The sequence below is a fragment of the Mesocricetus auratus genome, unplaced genomic scaffold (assembly GCF_017639785.1).
Source record: "Mesocricetus auratus isolate SY011 unplaced genomic scaffold, BCM_Maur_2.0 Super-Scaffold_100004, whole genome shotgun sequence".
NCBI lineage: Eukaryota > Metazoa > Chordata > Mammalia > Rodentia > Cricetidae > Mesocricetus > Mesocricetus auratus.
The window spans coordinates 97,439,119-97,462,547 of NW_024429189.1; the positions used below are offsets into that span (position 1 = coordinate 97,439,119).

Sequence of the window (23,429 nt, forward strand, 5' to 3'; positions counted from 1 at the left end):
CAGTCTTTTGGCCATATTCAATCTACCTCTTTCTCTACTTTGGGCTCTTCTCTCGTATCTACCATAAAACCCTTAACAATATCATGGAGCGGTCTTGTTGGCAATTTCTTTCCTGTGCCCCCTAGAATATATCTGGTGCCAAAACTCAGTACTGGCACAAATGGACCTCTTTCCCAGGGGCCCAGCCCATCCTAACTGGACAAAGCTGTCAATCTGACTGGATCATTTGTTTCTGCTGTCTTCTGCCACCCACCATGTTTGACTGCAAATTTTAGGGTTCACCTCTCCAGCTGCTTTCTCCTCCACCTGATCTAATCTCTTCTTACCTACTCTGTCTGGTAAGTGCCTTGGTCTGCTCCTTCTCTGTCTCCCTACAGGGTCCTGGAACAAAGTGGCCATCATGGGAGAGATGGAGGTTATGCATAAGCACAAAAATATGGATTTTCTGTCACCAAGACTGACCTGGCTACAGCTGCTGCTGAGTGCCAAATCTGGGGAGCAAAGCCTAACAGCCTCTGATATGGAACCATTCCCCCGGATGACCAACTAGTGACCTATTAGGCAGGTGAGTACCTTGGACCACCTTCCTTTATGGGAAGGTCAATCAACGCTTTGTCCTTAACTGGAGTAGACACTTAATCTAGTCATAAATTTGCATTTCCTGCATGTAATGCTTCTGCTAGAACACCACTCACGTCCCTATAAAATGCCTTATCCACAGCGATGGTATTCCACACAGCATTGCTTCTGACCATGGAACTTACTTCACAGCCAGAGATGTGGGACAGTGGACCCATGCTCATGGAATCTACTGGTCTTACCATATTTCCTATCATCCTGAAACAGCTGACTTGATAGAATGGTGGAATGACCTTTGAAGACATAGTTACAGTGTCAATTAGGCCAGTCTTTTGAAAACACAATTCCAGCACCAATTAGATGGCAGTATCCTGGAATATCGGGGCAGGGTTCTCCAGATGCTTTGAGTCAGCATCCAATATATGGCACAGTTTCTCTTACAGCCAGCATTCACCAGTTCAAGAGTCAAAACATGGACATGGAAATGGTTCCACTCACTCTCACCCCTACTAACAAGGGAAAATTTCACTTCCTGTCTCTCAACCTTAAGTCCTACTGACCTAGGAGTTCTGGTTCCACAGGAGTGAATGTTTCTGCCTGAAGACACAGCAAACATTCTGTTGATCTGGAATCTTAAGACTTCCTCCTGGACACTTTGGGCTTCTGATACCCTTAAGCCAACATGCTAAGAAAGGAGTAACAGTATAAGGATAGGTGATTGCTTCTTCTCTATGGAGGCAAAGAAGATTATATCTGTAGTGCAGGAGATCCTTTAGGGTATCTTTTGGTGTTACCAATAGCCTAATCCAGGAAGGATGATTAAGGGCCAAGACACTCTAGGGGTGAAGATATGTCTCATTCTTCAAGAAAAGACCTGGAACCTGCTGAGGTGCTTGCTGAGGGTGGTGGAATTACAGAATAAGTAGTAGAGGAAGGTAGCTATAAATATCAGCTAATGTCACATGACCAACTGCAGAAACAAGGACTGTAATTGGCATGTGTTTCTATAACATTTCATTATGAAAATGTTTGTGCATGCATACACAGATTTTTTTCTGAGACAGGGTTCCTCTGTGTAATAGTCCTGGCTGTCCCAGAACTCACTCTGTAGGCCAGGCTGACCTTGAACTCACAGAGATCCACCTGCCTCTACCTCCTGAGTTGCTGGGATTAAAGCCATGTACCACCATGCAGGGCTTATTGTTTTCATTTGGAAATTAAACATGACACAAAGAGATGTGGTTGGCTCTAGTTGACAGGGAGTAGACTTCTGATGGTCTTATTGTCAACTTGACTACACCTGGAATCAACTAAACCCAAACTTCTAGACACTCGTGAGGGATTTTTCTTAATCAGATTCTCTGAAACAGAAAGACCCACTTAAATCTGGACCACATCTCTGGTGGCAGCCCACATAAAAGGACATGGAAGAAGGAAACTGCTCTTTGCCTGCTTACCCTCACTCTTACTGGTCAGTTCAACTATCTGTTGCTGTGGATGAAACTAAATCCTACTTCTCCAGGATTGCAATGTAGACTGAAGATCAACAGTTCTCCAGGAATCCCTGAGGACTTTAGCACCAAATTGAGACTACAGAGATATTCAGCCTTCTGAACAGAACAACTACCAGATTCTCAGCCATTCTGTCATGAGACAGCCACTCAAACCACAGCCTGTAAGCCAGTTTAATAAATCCTTTAAAGAGCCAGGCATTGGTGGCACACACCTTTAATCCCAGCACTAGGGAGGCAAAGGCAGGTGAATCTCTGTGAGTTCGAGACCAGCCTGGTCTACAGAGCGAGTTCCAGGACAGCCTCCAAAACAATACAGAGAAACCCTGTCTCGAAAAACAAACAAACAAAATACCTTAAAGGTGTGTCTGTCTGTCTGTCTGTCTGTCTGTCTGTCTGTCTGTCTGTCTGTCTATCTGTGTCTGTGTGTTCCAAAAAAAAAAACTCCACTTCCACCTCCAGGGCTCTGCCCTCACTGTGGACACTGTTGGGTTCACTTCCCCCACTGTGGACACTGTTGGGTTGACTGCCCTCACTGTGGACACTGTTGGGTTGACTGCCCTCACTGTGGACACTGTTGGACTGACTGCCCTCACTGTGGACACTGTTGGACTGACTGCCCTCACTGTGGACACTGTTGGACTGACTGCCCTCACTGTGGACACTGTTGGACTGACTGCCCTCACTGTGGACACTGTTGGGTTGACTGCCCTCACTGTGGACACTGTTGGACTGACTGCTCTACTCTCTCTGTGTTTCTTTAGAGAGACCCAACTGATATACCTGGCTTTCATTAAGTTCTAATGGCTCTATTTTTTTTAATTGTTAGTTTTTTTCAGACAGTCTAGCCTCCAACTTGCAGGAATCCTTTTGCTTCATCCTCTTAAATGACAGAACTGCAGGTGTGAGCCACCATGTCAAGTCTTACAATATAAGTGTATATAGTCAAATGTATTTTTATAGCAAACTTACAGGGACATCCTGTGCTACAGATTACAGACAGTGCTATAGACATCCAACATTAAAAATATATACTTGGGGCCTGGAGGGATGGCTCAGTGGTTTAGAACATTTGCTACTTTTTCAGAGAACCTGAGTGAGGATCCAATGCCCCCTTCCGGCTCCACAATAGTACACATGTTATGCACACAGGCAAAACACCAGACACAAAAAATAAAATTTAAGAAATTACATTTATGAGGTTAGAGAGATAGTTCAGTGGTTAAGAGCACTGGCTACTCTTTCAGAGGACAGGGGTTCAATTCCCAACAACCACATGGCAGCTCACAAATCTCTGTAACTCTAGTTCTAAGGAATCCAACACCTCTTCTAGTATCTACTGGTACCAGTCATGCAATTGGTATACAGACATCCATGCAACCTAAACACTCATAAGACAAAAATTAATATTTTTTATTTAAAAAGATAAGAAAGCACCTCCTTGCTAGTGCTTGACTCTGTGTCACCATTTATAGAATCCTGCATCTCATGAAGAAAGAATAGTGCTGCCTAAGGTCCGGGTTAGTCTTTCTACATCAGTTAACATAAACAGGATAATCTCTCAGAAGCAAAGCCAGAGGTCCACCTCTCAGATGATTTTAGATTCTGTCAGGTTGACAATTAACACATCAGAGCTCCATAGCAATCTTTTTTTTTCTGCTCCAGTCGATGGAAGGGGACTTTATTTGGTTCCAGGGTGATGGGCCAGGTATGGCCACAGCTCTATTTGACCTTCTTGGGGCGCAGGTTGTTGGTGTGGCCACACTTCTTCTTGGGACAGTTGATTGCACCGGGGTGCAGGCGTGCGTAGCACTTGCGGCAGATGTCTTGTCACAGTTGTACTTCTAGGCAAGCTGAGGAAAGGATGGCTAATGAAGCCCCCACGAAGGTGAAGCACCAGGTATAAGGTGGACTCTTTCTGGATGTTGTAGTTCGACAGCATGCGGCCACCCTCCAGCTGCTTGCCAGCAAATATCAGTCTCTGCTGGTCAGGTGGAATGCCTTTCTTATCTTGGATCTTGGCCTTGACATTCTCGATGGTGTCACTGGGCTCGACCTCAAGAGTGATGGTCTTGCCTGTCAGGGTCTTCACAAAGATCTGCATGTTGGCGTCTGCCGCTTGGCCACATCATTGAAGGGAAAGAGCTCCATTGCAATTTTAATAACTCCCCTTTGTGGTCAAATGCATTCAAGAACATACTTTGGAACTAGAGGCAGGTGAAACCAGCCTAGACTGGTTTTGGGTGCATGCACAGTGAGGCAAACTGTGTCCCCCGAGTGAACTTTTAGGGAACATTACCTAAAATCATGCCTCTGCTTGGTGGGGCATATATAAGATTACAATCAAATGTATCATGAGAATGAACATGCACAGCAAACAAAGGCTTACGAAATCCAAGCCTGTCAATCAAGACAAAAAGCCACTCTACCCCTAGCCACCACCTCCTCATCTTGGACCTGCACAAAGATGCCTCAGGAAATAACCTGGGCACTAAAGCTCAGCTCACTGCTCTCTTAGAGCACATCTGTCCTGCATTTTTCAATTTGGTTAAGAAGAGGTTTTAAAGGTGTCTATGTGTAGCCAGTGAGATAGCTCAGTGGGTAAAAACACTTGCAGAACTAGCCTGGCAACTTGCATTTGATCCCCAGAACCCACATAAATGTGTGGAGAGAACCAACTCAACCAAGTTGTTTGGCCTCCACATGCACACCACTGCTGTAGAATAATCCTTCTGTACACTGTGAAAATGTGTTGCTCTCCTTGTTAATAAGAAGCTGACTGGCCGATAGCTAGCCTGGATTTTAGGGGCAGGAAGAATGCTGTGAAGAAGGGCAGAGTCTGAAGAGTCTCAATCCAGATGTAGAAGATGCAACACGGGAAGTTCATAAATAAGGTAGCTGAGACTCGGGACAGCTCATGAATTAATAGAAATGGGTTAAGTTGGAAGAGCTGGCTGGAAACAAGCCTAAGCTCTCAGCTCAGCATTTATTTTTTTCCTTAAATTTTTAAAAACATATATTTAAATAAAAATAGTCCTTTTTTTACATACCAATCCTGGTTCCCTCTCCCTCCTGTCCTCCCATGTGCCCCACCAACCCCTCATCCTACCCCCTATCTATTCCCCAGGAAGAGTGAGGCCTCCCATAGGGGATCATCAAAATCTGTCACATCATTTGGGGCAGGGCTTAGGCATTCCCCCATATATCTAGGCTGAGAGGGTATCCCTCCACAGGGCATGCAGCCCAGCATTTATAATTAATAATAAGTCTCTGACATACAGAAAAACTCCAACATACCATAGCAATGCACCCCAATATATATCATACACATGCATATATGCACACACACTAATAATAATAATAAATTAAGATAAAAATGACAAAGTATGTGGCTTGCCTTGGCTCTTACTGTACTCTGTCATGATAGGAGCATAACACAGTAATTGCTGGTCTTACCATGAGGGAGCTTGTGAAATGGATTTAAATAGCACCTATGGCCTGGAATTAAGATCATCAGATCCAATTAAAACCAGAAGAATTACAAAACTAAGAGTCTGGCCAGATATGGAGGCACACACCTTTAATCCCAGCATACAGAAGGCAGAGGCAGGGAGAATTCCTGCAAGTTGAGGCCAGCCTGGTCTACATAATGAAATCTTATCTCCCAAAAGACAGACAAACAAAACTAAGAATTCAAAGCTATGGGTAAAAATTTGAAGTTTGTTATAAGAAAAATTTGTACTAAATTAAGTTATAGGTCAGAGACTAGAGGGAGGAAAAAATGAGAAGATCATTTTAGCTCCAAGTTCAAGTTAAATCAATAGAAAAAGAAAAAAGACAGAAAGTAAAGAAGGAAGGAGGAAGGGAAGGAGGAAGGAAGGAAAGAAGGAAGGAAGTTGTTTTGCATTCCTTTACACTAAAGATGACCTTCAAACTTGAGGTAGCCCCCCTACATCTGCTTCTCAGGTGATGGAATCACAGGCACATAGCAAAATGTCCTAAAGCATGAACTCACAAAGGTATAAAAACCAATTAAGGGGCGCAATGTAAAGGACAAACTCAGAGATGCAGAATAAGGCTGAAGCTGCCGTTGATTCCTCCATTGCTTGGGTCTCTCACCACGCCAAGCACGAACCAGAGTAAGAGAGCAAGCGTGCTTTCTCCTCTAGTTTTTTCTGTCCCTAAGTAGCACACCAGGCCACACTCTAAGGCCGGTGCCCCAAAACTATTGGTGGAAAAAAATTGCCACAACAACTTCCAAATAAGATACTATCCTTGCTTGATAAAGGTGTGTTAGCACTTAGACATTCTGGCAACAAATGGTTTAATCTACTGATGGCTGCCCAGCTTAATCGTGACTGGGAAGTGGAGGAAACTGACCAAGTTGCAGAAAGTAGTTCATTTGGGGACATGTCTTTAATGTAATTTTATTTTATTGTTTAACATAATCTCTTTATTCAGTCTTTGGGAATTCACATCATGTATCCTAATTCCACTCACCTTCTAGTTCCTCCATATCCTCTTCTCACCCCTGTAGCTCACCCCCAAACAAGCAAACACAAGAATAAAAAACAACAAACAAAAGACCTCTTCACTCTCCCATCTTTCCTGCCTCTCCCACAGCTCTTCATTGGTCCTAGTGGCATTGGAAGCCTCAGTGTGCCACACAGTATAACCTTTTGTTCAATCAGCTTTACTGGCAAATGTTCATTACAATGAGTTCTTAGTCTGGTTCAAGGCTTCCAGTTTCTAGAACATCATCATCACCAGATCCTCACTGATCCACCCCAAATCATGGAGATCCTGTGGCTATTGTTCCATAGAACCAGTGCCTTCAAGAGCTCCAGCAGGTCCTAGATGGAGTAGATGTTAGGGTGGGCCAACCTAAGGCTCAGCTATGGGTGTAGGTGATAGCTGAGCTTGTCAGTCCATTGGGACTGCTCCCCTAAGGGTAGAGGCAGAGCCCATACTATCAGGATTAGTTATCCCACACCCATGGTGAGGGGTGGGGCTGTCTCTCCATAGTGCTCTCCCATGAGGATCAGAGCCAGCTCTCTCACTGAAGTGTCCAGTGAAGGGCAGGGACAGCTTTCTCGGGGACAGCAAAGGGTGAGTCCGACTCAGCATGGCCCTCTGATTTCATCATGCATGACTCCTATGGCCCCCTGAGGTGACACAGGCCACAGACATCAGCACAGACCCCACCTGCAGTAGGACCATGGACCCAGACATGGCCCTTGGCAGCAGCTTGGGCCTGGACGACACTGTGACCCCAGGTGGTAACACAGGCCTCAGATCTGTATGGCCTGGGATGCAGCATGACCCTTGGGTGTCTGACCAGACCCCGGGCAACCACATAGTCATTGCAATGGGAGCCACAGACATTCACTCAGACTCTGGCTGCTATAGGGCCACAGACCCAGACATGGCCCTTGGCAGCAACCCGGACCTGGACAATAGCATGGTCCTGGATGGCAGCACAGGCTACCCAGATCAGTGAAGTTCCAGCAGTGGCATGACTCTTAGACATCGGCATGCACACCGGTGGCAGCCCAGACACTGGGCATCCTCGTGGCCTTTGGTGGGAACGTGGGCCACAGACAGCCACTCAGGCCGTGGCTGTGGTAGGACTATGGACCCCGACATTGCCGTTGTTAGCAGCCTGGCCTGGACACCGTGCCCTCAGGCTTCTCACCTCTTCCTCCCCGCCTATTTCAATAGCACACTTTTTGCTTCTTTCTCTCCCGTTTCTCCATCACATACTTGCTCACAATGAGACCTGGGTCTTGAGGATCCAGGCTAGCCTGTAAAGTAGCTTGCGCCCACCTGACTTAATGTAATATTTGCTATGGTCCCTTCTCTCCCACTCACTCTGCTTCCCGACACCTTGAGGTAAACAGCTTTGCTCTACTGCATGCTCTCCATGACGAGGCGCTGCTTTACCGGAGACCCACAAGCAGAGGAGACAAATCAATTTTTTGGTTTATTTTGCTTTTATTTTCTCAGGCATTTTGCCACAGGGGCAGAATATTGACATGGAGGCCATGTGGTAGTAATGCCTTTAAAAACCTACTGAAAAAAAAAGCAGCAGAAACTATTGTTTTCTTTTTTAATTTTCTGTTTACTTATTCTGTGTGTCTTTCACATCATGTCTGCACGTCATGTCTCCCGACCTCACCCATCTCCCTCCCCTCAAATAAAACAAAATTTGAGAAGAAAGGGAGAGTCTTGTCATGGAAGCTGCAGTTCGATATGGTGAGTCGCGCAGCAAACTCCTTTATTCACAGATTTTTACATGCATCCCAAACAATCATTGGTCAAGTTGAGGTCCCTGGTTTCTGCTACACCATTGACACTGGGCCCTCACTGGGCCTCTTCCTGCACCTCCTGTTGCTACCCTGTGCTATGGAGATCATGCATCCCTGGGTCCACAGGACGCCTCCCCCCACCTCCCCCGCATGCTCCAGCAGATCACAGATGTTTGGATGTTGGGATGGGCCAACACATAATCTTGGTTCTGGGCCTGGGTAGCTGTAGGGGTGGTCAGCCCACCAGCTCTCCCCTGTCATCGGGGTGACCCCTCTAGTTCACCCCTTGCAGCAATGAGCAAGGGGCGGGGCCATTTCTCCGGCTTTCATGTCCTCATGGTTGTTTCTCTGGCACCTACACCTTCAGGGCCAGTTCTACTGTGTTGCCCAGGAAAGGTGCAGGGCCCACTCTCCCAGTGCTACAGCTGCTGAGGGGCAGGGACAGCTCTCCTGGGTCTTGTAATCTCAGGGCCAGCTCTCCCACCTGCCTCAGGCATTGATGGGGGGAGGGCATCTCTCTCCCCCCCATGCCTCCATAAGACAGATTGGACAGTTCTCCAATGCTCACAACTTCGGGCTGGCTCACCCACACCTCTGCCAACAGGGTCAGTTCTATGGTGCCGCCCAGGTGAGATGTGGAGTCCACTTTCCAGAGTGCTGAAGCTGGTAAGAGGGAGGGTCAGCTCCTTTGCCTACCAAGGCGGCAGGGAGAAGTGGGAAGGAACTATATTTAAATATATGTGTGTATCTGTTACACACATGCAATCTGTGTGTAGGTGCCCATGAGGGCTTAGATCCTCTAGATCTGCAGTTACAGATCCTGATTGATACAGGTCCTGGGAACCAAATTCTAGTCCTCTGCAAGAGCCGCACATACTCTTAACTACTAAGCCATCTCTCCCTCTCTTTGTTTTCAGAGACCAGTTAGGCTCAGAAGTTTGGTTTAGGGACATTGAGATGGAACAATGGGTAAAGGTGATTGCTACCGAGCTTGACAAAGTTTAATCCCTGGCACCTGTTTGGTTGGAACAGCTTGCCTCTCTGCAAAAATCCCCATTTCTCTTTCTCCAAACCCCGCCCTCTCAGAGAATCTCCAGTGACGATTACCAAAAAGCCCAGTTCTGCATTCTTGATTGTGGCAGCTCCTCCCCTAAAGTTACCAGTTGTCCAATCCCCCCCTAAAGTGTTATAAATGGGCACAAACCCAGCTTGTGGTGGACACATCCAAGCTCACAAAACTACCTGCCAGGGTTCAGGTCAAGACACTACAGCTTAGCTGGGAGCTGGTGGCACACGCCTTTAATCCCAGCACTCGGGAGACAGAGACAGGTGGTTCTCTATGAGTTCTAGGCCAGCCAGGTCTACAGAGCGAGTTCCAGGACAGCCTCCAAAACAATACAGAGAAACCCTGTCTCGAAAAGCCTAGAGAGAGAGAGAGAAAGAGAGAGAGAGACAGAGACAGAGACAGAGACAGAGAGACAGAGAGACAGAGAGACAGAGACAGACAGAGAGTACAGCTTAGTGAAGGGAACTTAGAAAACTTCTTATCTGAGTCATGTTCTTTAGTCTTCTGCTGGATCTAATTCTACTTTACTTCTGTAGCTTCTAGTTCTCCTTTGTTTCAATTCTCTGTTCCAATTCTCCCCGCTTCTCTGTTCATCTAACTAAAATAAATTTTCTCTATAGGTTTGAAGCAATAATAAAAATGAGTTATATTTCATTGGTCAAAAGCATATTACTTTGGATAAATGCTAAGGACAGAGCCCTTTATCATAGCAACACAAAGTTTCAAGGTTTCTAGAGTAAGTATGCAACCAGAGGGTGGGGACACAGTGCCAATGAGACAAGCTATGAGACATAGTTCTTTTATCAATCAGATTTGGCAGGCAAAGAATTGGCATGGATTTTTTTAGACTGCTTTGTATAAGTAACCTTGGTTAGACATCTGTGACTCTGACCTTGTGCATAACTGCAAAGCTTCAAACTTATGATCCATTTACAATAACCTTAAGTCTAGTTTGAGCTTGCTCTGAGGTAAAAATGAGCTAATTGTGTGCAGTTTTACCTTAGGTTGAGGAAAAAATTGTTATTTTCTTATGTTAATCTGAGTAAAAGGAACAAAGCAAGCTTTAAATGTCTTACAGCTTTGTGGAACAATGGACCTAGTTATGAAGCATGTCTTGTATAAATTTCTAAATATAAAAATTATACAATTAATGAGAAACATCTTACTGACCATCCACAGATATAGATGAAATATTTTCATGAGATAAACACACAAACAATGGGAATACACCCAAAGCTATTCTTCGGGAAGAAATGAAATGGCACATCAGAGAAACTACAAATGCAGGCAGCCAGTTTCATAGTCAATGGTCCTGCAAGCCTTGCTACACAGGATTATCTCCATCAGAGAATTATTCACACCTGAATTATCAATTGCCATGTGCTCTATACTTCCACAACCCCCTGCACTACAAGGTATTTAAGCTCACCCCATAGATCAGTCACATGTGTTTTTTCCTGCCTCCTTCCCCTGTCTCAATCTCTGAGGGCTGGAGGGTCACCGAGGAGTTGCTTTGCTCAGAATATACCTGGTCTTTTACTTTTTAATTCGACTTGTTCTGGTTTACTGCATTGGTGGAGAAATTATTTTCGGGATACAGAAAACCTATTAGGACCCACATGACAGGAGAGAATCGACTCCCCACAGGTTGTTCTCTGATTCCCACATCCACACTCATGTGCGCGCACACCCACCCACCCACACGCACATACACACACTAAATAAATGCAATAAAAGAAAAACATTTCAGTGTGGTTTGTCCTGGAGCTGTGTCGGTGGACAAGCACTTACCTAGTACACAGGATGCCCTGGGTTCTACCTAGAGCACCATACAAGCCACAGTAGTGTTCTAAGTGACCATGTTTTGCAGTTATCCTCAATGTAGGAGAAGCATGACTAACAGTCTTTAAAGAACACATATTCAAGTTCTTGGGTTTCTGCACCATCTCCTTCTTTTACCTAGATGGCAGAATGCAGGTTGATTGATTGATTGATTGATTGATTGATAGTCTGTCGCCTTCCTGCTGGCACTGATAGTCCATGAGATTCATTTTTTCTTCACTGGACTGGATCTGATGACTTACCTTTTCTCTTCCCTTGTGGACTTCAGTCCCTGTCCTACCTCCACTACCCTTTGTCCATGTTGGTCTGTCTACTCAGTAACCCCTGCCACTGCATTACAAACCTACTGGATCTCAGGCAGGAACTTTGCTCCGCCCCAGGTCCCTGAGAATAATGGCAGGAATCCAAATGAGGGTGTATCCTTGCTTGGCCAATCAGCGTACTGATTTTCCTGAGTTCACTTGGGGATGACTTACAGGTGACCTCCTTTCAGAATCTCAACTCTGCATTGGAAAGAGGCATCTTGCCCTTGAAATGGCTGTCAAATTCTCAAACTTCCTCTCCTCCAGAATTCAGTCCCGAACAGACAAACTTGGGCCCATGTGTTCCGAGTCCTTTCTCAGTTACCTCTATTCAGTTGGAACCTCCAGCTCACTATGCAGGATTCCGAAAGCTTCAGTCCTATTTTTCTCTTTAACTCTTACTCTCTCAGAGAGTCTCTAGCAACGAAAAGGTGTCAAAAGTTCCAGTTCCACATTCTTGGTGACTATTGCAACTTCCTCCCCTGTTTCCACCAGCAGTCCAACTCCCCACTGAGAAACCCAGGCACCAGAAAATAAACCCCTGATCCTCAGTCCCCACACAGACCCTGAATGGTTCATCTCCAAGCCCCCAACCCTGTGAAAGAAACACATCTTAATGTAACACATCTTAAAATAATGTTTTACAACAGATGCTTAGGTACCTTCTCCCAATTCTGAGAGTGAAATTTGGGGATATACACATATCCTGGCTCCTCCTAGTGCTACTTATATTTACTAAAATTTGAAAAACTTCGAAGCAAAGGACCATCTAAAGGGTTAACATGGAGAATGATCCCAAGACCTGTGTGGTGATGCATACCTGTAATCCCGGTACTTGGGAGGTAGAAGTAGGAGGATCAGTAGTTTAAGGTCATTTTAGGCAAGTAGTGAATTTAAGGCTAGCTTGTATTACATGAAGTACTATTGATTAAAATAAATAAACAAACAAAACCCTCCAAAAGTCCATATCTACTAAGTACAGCTAGAAATTGAAAGTCTACTCATCTGAGGTAGAAGACACAATACCATTGGGCTTGAGAGGTGGCTCAGGTTTAAGAGCACTGACAGCTCTAGGACCTGGATTTGTTTCTCTCTTTTGGTTGGGCCAAGGGTCTGTTAATCTTGCTTATCTTCTTGATAATTTTAGATTAATTGATTTTTTTGTATTTTTTGTTTCTAATTTATGCTCTGGGTTTGGTTGGCTTGTTCTTGTTTTTCCCAAATTTTTTAGTTGTATTATTAAGTCATTTATCTGTGCTTTTCTCATTTTTTTTTTACTGTAGGTGATGAGAGCCACAAATTTCCCTTTTAGAAGAGCTTTCATTGTATCCCAGAAGTTTTGTTGTGTTTTCATTTTCATTGAGCACCCGGAAATTTTTTATTTCTTTGTTGATTTTTCTTTGATCTAGTCACCATTCAGTAATTAGTTGTTTAGCATTCATGAGTTTATGTCTTTACTAGAGATTGGTTTGTTGTCAATTTTAAGTTTTATTGCATTGTGATCAGATAGTATACACAGAGTTATTTCAATGTTTTTGAATTTGTAAAGACTTATTTTGTGTCCCAGAATGTGTTTATTTTATAATAGCTTCCATGTGTTGCTGAGTAGGATGTGTACTCTTTGGTATTTGGGTGGAATATTCTTTTGATACCTGTTACATCCATTTAATGTATGATGTCATTTCCCCCTTTTAGTCTATTATTTTTGAGACTGTAATATAATTACATCATTTTCCCTTCCCTTTCCTCCCTCTAAACTTTCCCATATACTCCCTCCTTGCTCTCTTTCAAATTCATGGCTGCTTTTTCCATTAATTTGTTATGTACATATACGTATACACATATATACTCCTACATATAATCCTCTCAGTCTGTATAATGTTATTGCTTTTAGGGTTGACCATTGTTTTGGATGTGCTTTTTCCTGGGGAAGACTATTTCTCTCACTCTCAGTATTCCTCAGTTGTTGTAGCTCTCCTTGTAAGTTTGAGGATTCATGGTCGTTCTGTCATTCACATTGGCATGTCTATTTTTGTCTTTATTCATGTTTAGACAGTCATGTTTATGAGATTTTATGGGTGCAGTTTCTGACATTCCTAGGAAACATAATCTCACAGCAAACTACATATATGTTCTTAACAATCTTTCTCATAACTTTCTGCAATGTTCCATGAGCCTTAGATATGGGAGTTGTTTTGTAGATGTATCCATTGGGGCTGGGCTCCACAGCTCTGCATTTTGATTGGTTGTAGATTTCTGTGATGGCCTCTGTTGCAAAGAGAAATTTCCTTGATAAGAACTTAGGACTATAATTATCCATGAGTATAAAGACACCTAATTAGAATGTAGTTAGGGATTGTGTTGGTTTAATAAAGTGGTAGTTGTAGGTTCTCCCCCAAGATCCATAATTTTACTAGCCCTAGATAATTGTCTAGGTTTCCCAATACCAGGTATGATTTCTGTCTTGTTGAATGGGTTTTAAGTCCAATTAGAGAGATGTTAATTACTGCTAAGGTATGAATGCCACTATTGAATTCTTAGGGTTATTAGGTCATGTTGGTTGTTTTTGTGACTCATAGGCATCATAACTGGGTAGGACTGTTGATTTCTCCCTTCTTTTGGAAGATTGCATGGTGTCTTTTTGTAACATAAAACTAGTCCTCAAGGGGGAGGCATTCGGGTCAGTTACAGCTTAGGGGCCTCTGAGCCCTGTGTCTGAAATGTAATATGTCTTCAGGAATAGTAACTTCTACCTCTCAGGAACAACCAAGAGCAGCAGCAACAGGCTGATGTTTGGGGAGCCTCTTGGACAACCCTGGCCAACAACTCAAAAGGGGTTTTGGGGTTTTTCTTAACTGGTCTTTCATTCTTAGATGGAGCATTGTCAGTTCATTATAGAAAATTTCATTTAAGTTGTATTTATGCATGAACTTACTGTATTATAGTTCTTTTTAGGTAGTTAATAGTATGATTCCTTATGATTTTTCCAGAAATCCTTAATTTTATTTTGTCCTCCGTCTGTATTTATCTCCGTCCCTGTCCCCAATTAGAGCCCTTCTTCCCCCATTTCCCCCCTCAGATCACTGGGACCCTGCTATTCCCCTTTCTATTGCTCCCCTACTCCCAACAATGGTCCACTTGGACTTCCCTGTTTCTGCAGCTGATGTATTTAATTCTGATGTTTCTCTGATTATTTTTTGTTCAGATGTCTATTGAAGATAGTGGGGCACCGAAATCACCTACTATTGATGGTTGATGTTATTTGTGCCTTTAAATCTAGTAGGACATTTTAAACATGAAATTGGGTGCCCTATAGTTTAGTGCCTCTACATTTAGGATAGTAATACCTTCTTGGTTAACTGTTACCTTAATTAGAATAAAATGTCCCTCTTTTTCTCTTCTGATTAAGTTTTAGTTTGAAGTCTACTTTGTCAGATAATAGGATGGATAAAATGCCTGTTTGTTTCCTGGTCCTACTTGGTTGGAATAGATTTGTCCATCATTTTACTCTAAGACAGTGCCTGTCTTTAAAGTTAAGATGTGTTCCTTGTAGACAACAGATAGATGGATTTTGTTTAATGATTAATTCAATCAGCCTGTGTCTTTTGATTGGGAAATTGAGGACATTAAAATTTAAAGTTATTACTGAAATGTGCATATTAATTGCAGCCATTGTGTTGATTTTTTTGTGTTGTTGTGTTTTCAGTGGTATTTTGTGTCTTATTAATTATAGCTTTCTTGGCTATGTTCATTCATGTCATTAGTCCAAAATATTGCTTCCTGCATTTTCTTAGGTTTGGTTTGTTGGATATAATTTTTTAGGCTGTTTATATCATGGAAATTTTTTCCTTCAACTACAGCAGATAGTTTTATTTGGTATATTAATATAGGTTAGGCAGTATGGTCTTTTAGGATTTGAAATGCATTGCTCCAAGGTCTTCTGGCTTTCCAAGTTTCCATTCAGAAACCAGCTGTTACTCTGATGGGTTTTTCTTTATATGTGACTTGAGTCTTCTCTTGCATCTTTCAATACACTTTCTTTGTTATATATACTTAGTGTTTTAGCTATGAGATGGTGTGGAAACTTTCTTTTCTGGTCTTATCTTTTTAGAGTTCTGCATGTTTCTTATATCTGTATGGGGGAAGTTTTATTCTACGATTTTGTTGAAGATCTGATCTACAATTCACTTGGAATTCTTTTCTCTCACTATGCCTATAATTTGAAGATTTGATCTTTTCATGGTGTCCCACATTTCTTGTGTGTTCTTTTCCTGTGGGTTTCTTTTTCATCTATTTTGTCTAGATCTTCTGCTTTATCTTCAAGCCCTGATATTCTATCTGCTGCCCAATCCATTCTACTTGTAAGGCTTTCCTTTGAGTGTTGCAGAATGTTTGTGCACTGTGTTAAGATGCTTTGCTGTGACTGGTGTAATAAAAGCTGAACCGTCCATAGCTAGGCAGGAGAGGATGGACAGGATTTCCGGGGAGAGAAAGAAAGAGGAGGCACAATCTAGGCACTTGGATTTCTGCCAGCAGTCTCAGAGCAAGTCAGATGTGCCATACTAAGAAAAGGAACCAAGCCACCTGGCAGAACATAGAAATATGGCTTAATTAAGTTATAAGAGCTAGTTGGAAAAAAGCCTAGCTAAGGCCAAGTGTTCCTAACTAATAATACGTGTTGTTATTTGGGGACTGGCAATCCGGAGATAGTCCGACAAGAAAGTTTGCTACATTTGAATTTTATAGTTGGGTTATTGTAGAAGCACAGCTCACAGAAGGCATTGCCAATCCAGCATTGTTAAACACGAGGCTTTTTATTTCAAGGGAAGGAATCCTGTTCACCTGGAAGGATAGAGTGAATGTTCTCTAACAACCTGGTGATCTTTTGCTATTCTGTGGAGCCAGCCTTTATTGAGTCCCCCAAAATCCTGAGCATTGCTTAGCTCCTAATCCTGAGCTTTGTCTCTCAGTGAACAGAACCCTTCCTTATGAAAGAGGTCCTATGTACTTTGCATTCTCAATTAATAGACCCTATCCTTATGCTTATTAAAAAAATCTTTCCTCCTTAGGTCCTTATACTGAATACGTTTTCTGTGACTAAGAACCCATTCTTATGGGAACGGTCACAGGTACTTCACTAAAGAGATATGCTTTTCAAGGGAGTTTCTACGTAGCTTTGTTTGTGATAATTGTCATGTGGAAACCCTTTTCCAAAGTTTTTGTGTGTTTAAATGTGTAAGGAAAATAAACTGCTTGGTTAGACTCTAGAAGTTTTTTTTGTTTGTTTGTTTTTTGTTTTGTTTTGTTTTTTTACGAGACAGGGTTTCTCTGTATTGTTTTGGAGGCTGTCGGTCCAGCCCGGCCTCGAACTCATAGAGATCAACCTGCCTCTGCCTCCCGAGTGCTGGGATTAAAGGCATGCGCCACGACCGCCGGCTCACTCTAGAAGTTTTTAACTCAGCATCAGTTAAAGTGGTGGTGACCTGAGTTTTAGTCCTAACCCTGTGTGGGTCGTTTCCCTGCCAGCTGTGACGCTTGCAGAGACCCCAAACTGGTGCCCAGTGTGGCGCGTGGGTCTCAGTCCTCAGAGAAAGTAAGAAATTTTTTCTTTATTTATAGAAGTTAGGGGCAGGAAACTTGGGCCTCTCATTGAAAAGGGTTTGGAACCTAAAGTGAGAGAGTGGAATTACTATGGGTTCTTCTCAGTTCTTTGAGACAAACCATTTTGTATAATTATTAAAAACATTAAGATCTAAAGGAGCTGAGAGAAATTCAAGATAGCGGCAGCGGCCAGCAGCCCACCAAATGATGACCCCTTCTCCAAAGATGCTCAAGACCACTCCCACAGAGTATTTAAACTGCCTCCCAGAAAATAGACTCGTGGTTTTCCGGTCTCTCTTTCCCGTGTCCTTTCTCGGGGAGCTGGAAGCCCATCCAGGAGCGTTGTATCCATTAAGTGGGTTATTATTATTATTATTATTATTATTATTATTATTTTGGTTTGATTTGGTCTGATGTGGGTTGCTGCAGCGGCTTATCCGCGTGCAGAAACTTTTCAACTGGTCCTTGGGTTGCCTGGAGGCTTGAACCTCCACTGCCAAGCACTGAGGGCAGGGCGGTGTGCAGCCACCTAGAGCTGATAAAGGTCCTGCCTCCAGTCAAGCTGCCAAGCCTCATACCACCCTGACTCTACGCAGCAGCAGGGTGTGTGAGATGATGAGTGGATTGTGTCTCCTGGAGGGGCTTTCATGGTTCATGCTGCCACTGGAGACCATGCTGGTGTCCGTGGCAGTGTTGATGTCACGATCCGTGCTGCCACTGGAAACCATGTGGAAGTTCATGATCTGCGCTGCCGCTGGCTGCTATAAGCAAGAAAGTTTCTTTTGTAGCGACATCGATGACTGCAGACTCATAACTGCGAACAGGAGCCATTGAAGGCTTCTGTGAGACTCTCTCCCCCCCAAAAAACAAGAAACAAACAAACAAAAAACAACGCAGAAAAGAAGCTTTTGCAGAGAGCCCTTAATAATTGTGATAAAGACACTGAAGTGTAGCTCTTCACAATTGATGGCTTCTGGTGGTGTGTGGGGTAGGACTCAGTTTTCTTTAAGGGAATGGCCACTGAGAGTTCCAGTAAGTACATGGGCAATACACGTTAGACTTGGTGTTTTTTTTTCTTTTTGATTCTTTGTTTTTGTTTTTGTTTTTTTTTTTGGAGAGGGGGTTGGTTTGGTGTTCTGTTCTTTTCTTACTTTTTTGTGTGTGGGGGGAGGAGGGCACAAGGGTGGGTGGGAGGGTGGACCTGGGGGGAATGGGAAATCAGTTGACTGGGGTGCATTGTATGGAATTCCCAAATAATGAATAAAAATATTACGTTGGAGAAAAAACGATCCATGCTATGTGAAAAAAATAAACACACACACACAGATCTAATGGAACAAAATATTCGGATCAACTGCTCTGCAACTTTACACTCATGGGAACTAACATAACGAGAGCCCATGAGAGGGGAGAGAAAGCAAAGGGAGAGAGAGAATATTCTGTCTGACACACTTTAGAGTCCTTAAGATGCAAGTGGCCAGGCCCGGGCCCCTAGACTATTCTAAGGGCTGTAAAGGCTGTATCCAGTCCCTCAAGATGCAGACAGCCAAAACTCTGGCCTTTAGAGAGAGAGAGAGAAAAAAAAAAACTCAAGAACAGGCTACAGGCCGGACGTTGGTGGCACACGCTTTTAATCCCAGCACTCGGGAGGCAGAGGCAGGCAGATCTCTGTGAGTTTGAGGCCATCCTGGTCTACAAGAGCTAGTTCCTGGATAGCCTCCATAGCCACAGAGAAACCCTGTCTCGAAAAACCAAAAACAAAAAACAAAACAAAACAAAAGAACAGGCCATAGAATCCCACAAATTCCGGAGCTCAAATTCCCACCAATCCCTGAGTTTGCCCCAATATCAGGCCACAGAATCCCACCAATCCTAGGCCTCCCTGGAAAGCTCTGCCTCATCCCAAGAAATCTTATATACAGCCTTCCTTCTGCACAGTTATTTGCTGCTTCTCTCCCAAGCAGCGGCAGTCACTTCTAGTGTCTTTCCAAATAAATATATTGTGTGAGGTTTGTGGTGTAATGTGACTTTGTGGTATTCCTGGGCTCCTGACTGCCAGGGTACCTTTCCTGTCAGAGCTGTAACACTTATACACATCTCAGTAGGTCTGGATAGAGCAGGTCAAATGTACTCTGCATCTACTTGACTTCCAGATCAGCTACGCACATTTGGCCCTCCCAAACAATCTGACTGGAAGTCAGAGCCCTCCAGCCCTGTGACCCTGTGACCCTGTGGTCCCTTTCTACCACACAGATGCAAAGAGAGGCTCCTGCAACATGTGAGTTGTGAGGAATGGCAGACAGGCCCCACTGTTGCAGCCTGAGCTAGCATGGCTACTCCAGAGCTTAGACTTTTGGTTTTCCCTCATAGCAGTAAAAATTCAGTATGGGTTCATCAATGGTCCCTTCATGGGTAAAAATTAAGACAAGCCCAATGTCTAACACAGAAACAATTGCAACCTGTACATATAAAGCTCTTAAATCAGTGCTGTGTAAGTTTCCTGAGGTATTGGTCATTTAGTACATAGATGACACTGTCTTCTCCTACTCTATTCAGCTCGTAAGTGAGTACTTAACTTTCAAGGCTCATATCACTGGGTATGTGCTTATCTGCCTGTCACTTCTAAGGATTTGGCTCTGCTCTTTAAGTTGCTTTCTGGAAACTCTTGGTTAAATTTTACAAAAAAAAAGTATCACTTGAAGCAAAGCAGGTAATTAGTTTATTAAATAATGTTGCTGCTAAAGCAGTAGCTCATAGAATTAATCCCTTACTGATAAAGAGCCTACAGAGATTATTGTTCCCCTAAAAAAATGCAGGTTGATTATTTGTTTTACACTGTTAATAATTGGCAGACTACATTATCGTGTTACAGAGGATCTGTTGTTTTTATGTCTGTTTAGTAGCCACACCTGAAGCTACTGATATTTTTAACTACCATCTGCACCCCGTAGTCCGCACTCAACACCCTGCCACCCAGACCATAGCCACCAAATGTTTTAATCTAAGTTGTTCTATTTACTAATAAAGACTCAAGAGTCAGGTGTTGGGGGTGAAAACCTGTTAGATCAGAGAAGCAACCAGCTGACCTTCTTTTTCAGTCATAGACCCATAGACTGGAAAAAAATGGCAAAATTATAATAGTCTGATTCCAGAGTTCTTGAACTCTAAATAAAAGTGGCACCTTGTACACTGGAATTTACCCAGGTTACACACTCTGGAGGAATGAAATTCCATTGCTACAGTCTATTTAATTAATGCAGAATGATTGAAGTGGCAATTTTATGACTCTATAAAGTTACAGTTTAACTTTGGAAATTAAAGGTCCTATGATTTTATAGTCTTATGGTATAGTTAGAGGACAGGATTTTATTGTTCCATAGAAGTTTAGCTAGTCTTGAGTCATACCTAGAAAATACCCTTGGAATTCCTTTCATTAACTCCAATCTACATTTGTTTGCACAGCCCTGAGCTCAGTTTTTCTTTGCTCAAACCAACCAGCTTCTTTTGACCCTCATTGCTCCTTCCTGTAAGAGTTACGTGCATTTTGATAAATATTCATAATCTTATCTAATAATTTTGATTTATCTTTAGAAAATTTTGGTAATTTAATTAAAAACTATTTTTATTTTGTATGCATGGATGTTTTGCCTTTGTATGTCTCTGTACCACTTGCATGCCTGGTGACCATGTGTCCAATCCCTTGGAACTAAAGATAGAAACAGTTGTGAGGCACAGTGTGGGTCCTGGGAATAGAACTTCTGAAAAGCAGCTCTTAACCAATATGCTATTTCCCCAGTCCCTGGAACTCTGGTTCCAGCATTGCTTTCAGTTTTCTGAATTTTACCAAAGAGATGAAGATAAGTCAAAAAAAGGGAAAACATGGGATTTGTGCTGCTGGAGGTATTCTAGATAAGGCTATCAGAGATGCAGGCTGGCTAGATAACGGGAAGACATAGTTGAAGTGTTTGGTCCTCCTCTACCTGGACAGAAAATTAGAGAGATTTGACCTCCAAACTCTAGGCTTAGGGAGGAGCTGCGAACAGGGCTGTTGCAGTGGATACTGAGGAACTGAGTGAATTTACATTTTGAACAGAAACCTTGGTATTAGATCTCAGCACAGGGCTAGGAAACTATATCCTTATCTAGCAGTCACCCCCTTCTACTTACAGCCCCCCTCATCAGGCAAAGCTATGAGGAGACTTATTTAGAAAAACTGTGGGTGGTGGTGGCACACATCTTCAATCCCAGCACTCAGGAGGCAGAGGCAGGCTGATCTCTGAGAGTTTGAGGCCAGCCTGGTCTATAAGAGCTAGTTCCAGGACAGCCTCCAAAGCCACAGAGAAACCCTGCCTCAAAAAACAAAACAAAACAAAAATGACCCAAATTGATTCAGAAACTAACATTTATAGGTTGTGAGGTGGCTCACTGGTAAAGGTATTTTTCACTAACTCTGATGACCTGAGTTATATCCCTGGGAACAACAAAGCAGAAAGAGAACTGACTGCTGCAAGCTGTCCTCTGATGTCCAAGTGTACAATGGGGCACTTGTGCCCTCCACCCCCACAGAATTTAAAAACAGTAGAAACTAATATTTGGAGGTGATTCACTCAACAAATCTCCCGTTCCTTATCCATCTCACAAGACCACAATCAACAAACTCCACCCAGATTTACAAAGCTCTGTTCATAGGCATATGAACAGAAGCTACGGGTCATCAGACAGCTGAGCAATGCTGTCTTTTAGAAATCTCTATAATTATTTCCCACAGAGATGATAAGATTCTCTAGTGAAACAAGAGCAGAGTGCCATGCCTATGAGGAGATACAGCCATGGATGTGCTACCAGAGCTTTTGGGAAGCACCGACTGGGATGCTGCCACATTACCAGGGAAATTGGGGTCCCCATCCAGGATTCTTGGTCTCATTAATAAAGGAATTTAAGAGTGGTCTCAGAAGGAACCTTGAGGACAATTTTATTAGAGTTTAAAAGGAAAACCCCAGGCCAGGCAAACTGTAAATCTGAAAGTGCTTGGAGGCGGACAATGAAGACAGAAGAAATGAAAACTGCCCTTTGTAAGCAGCCTTGGGGCAGAAGGTATGGAGATAGCTACAGAGAGAAGGACTGACAATATCCAGAGTGTTGGGAAGTCATGCTCAAAATAAGGCCAGTATTCAAAGAAAAAGAGAAAGAAGAAAAGGCAAAAGCTACACTTAGGCAGGTTTAGTAGAGCCACACAGCGGCTTCTCCATGAGCAACTGCACTGGCACTGAGGCCAGGGTTTCTGTAACTCTTATGTTTTGGGTAGCTTGGAATGTTAGGTCTCCACCCAAGGCCAGAGGTAGATGCCATTCTTTTGACCAGGAGGAAATAGCTTTCCTTTAATGGACCTCAAGAGAACCCTGATCAAAGTTACTGTAACATTCCCTAATCTGAAGAGATAATCCTAACATCATTTAAGAGATGAGCTGAAATTTGGAAATAAAAATGGAACGTATTTCCATCATGAAAATTTGGAGATCCAATTCTAAAGCTGTTCACCAACCAGCCTTAGTGTCTGGGCTGGAGTTTCTGTTGCACCCTCACACGTAGCCTCCAGGCAATGTGCTCATTCAGGAGGACATAAGGAACCAGTGCTCTCCCTGGCATTCTTTTTTTAAAAATTATTTATTTATTTTTGTTTTATGTGCATTGGTGTTTAGCCTGATGTATGTCTGTGTGAGGGTGTCAGACCTTGGAGTTACAGACAGTTGTGAGCTGCCTTGTGGGTACTGGGAATTGAACTGTGGTCCCCTGGAAGAGCAGTCAATGCTCTTAACGTCTGAACCATCTCTTCAGCCCCTCCCCCTGGCATTCTTGACTGGAAAAAAAGCCACATTCCTGATGGCTGCTTTATGTTTTCAGGGTCCAGTTCCCATTTCTTGTTGTCATCAAACATAGATGTGCTATAGATTTAGATGCAGATGTAAATACAAATATGGCTAGATAGAGATAGAAGCTAGGTGTGGTGGTACAAGCATTTAGAGGTGGATGCAGAAGGATCAGACATTCAGAGCTAACCTCAGTGAGCTTGAGGGCATCCTGGGTTATGTGAGATCATAACAACAACAACAACAACAACAAAAAGAAAGATCTCCAAAGAATATATATATATTTTGGAAATTATAGCAGAAAAAAATGTAAATATAAAGTTAGAATTCAGCAGAGCATGGTGAATCTCAGA

The 23,429-nt window shown here is 43.1% G+C and overlaps 1 pseudogene; it reads right to left on the reverse strand.

Moving 5' to 3' along the window:
* Positions 1-3,797: 3,797 nt before the first annotated feature.
* On the reverse strand, positions 3,798-4,246 carry LOC101823268 (annotated as a pseudogene).
* Positions 4,247-23,429: the final 19,183 nt, after the last annotated feature.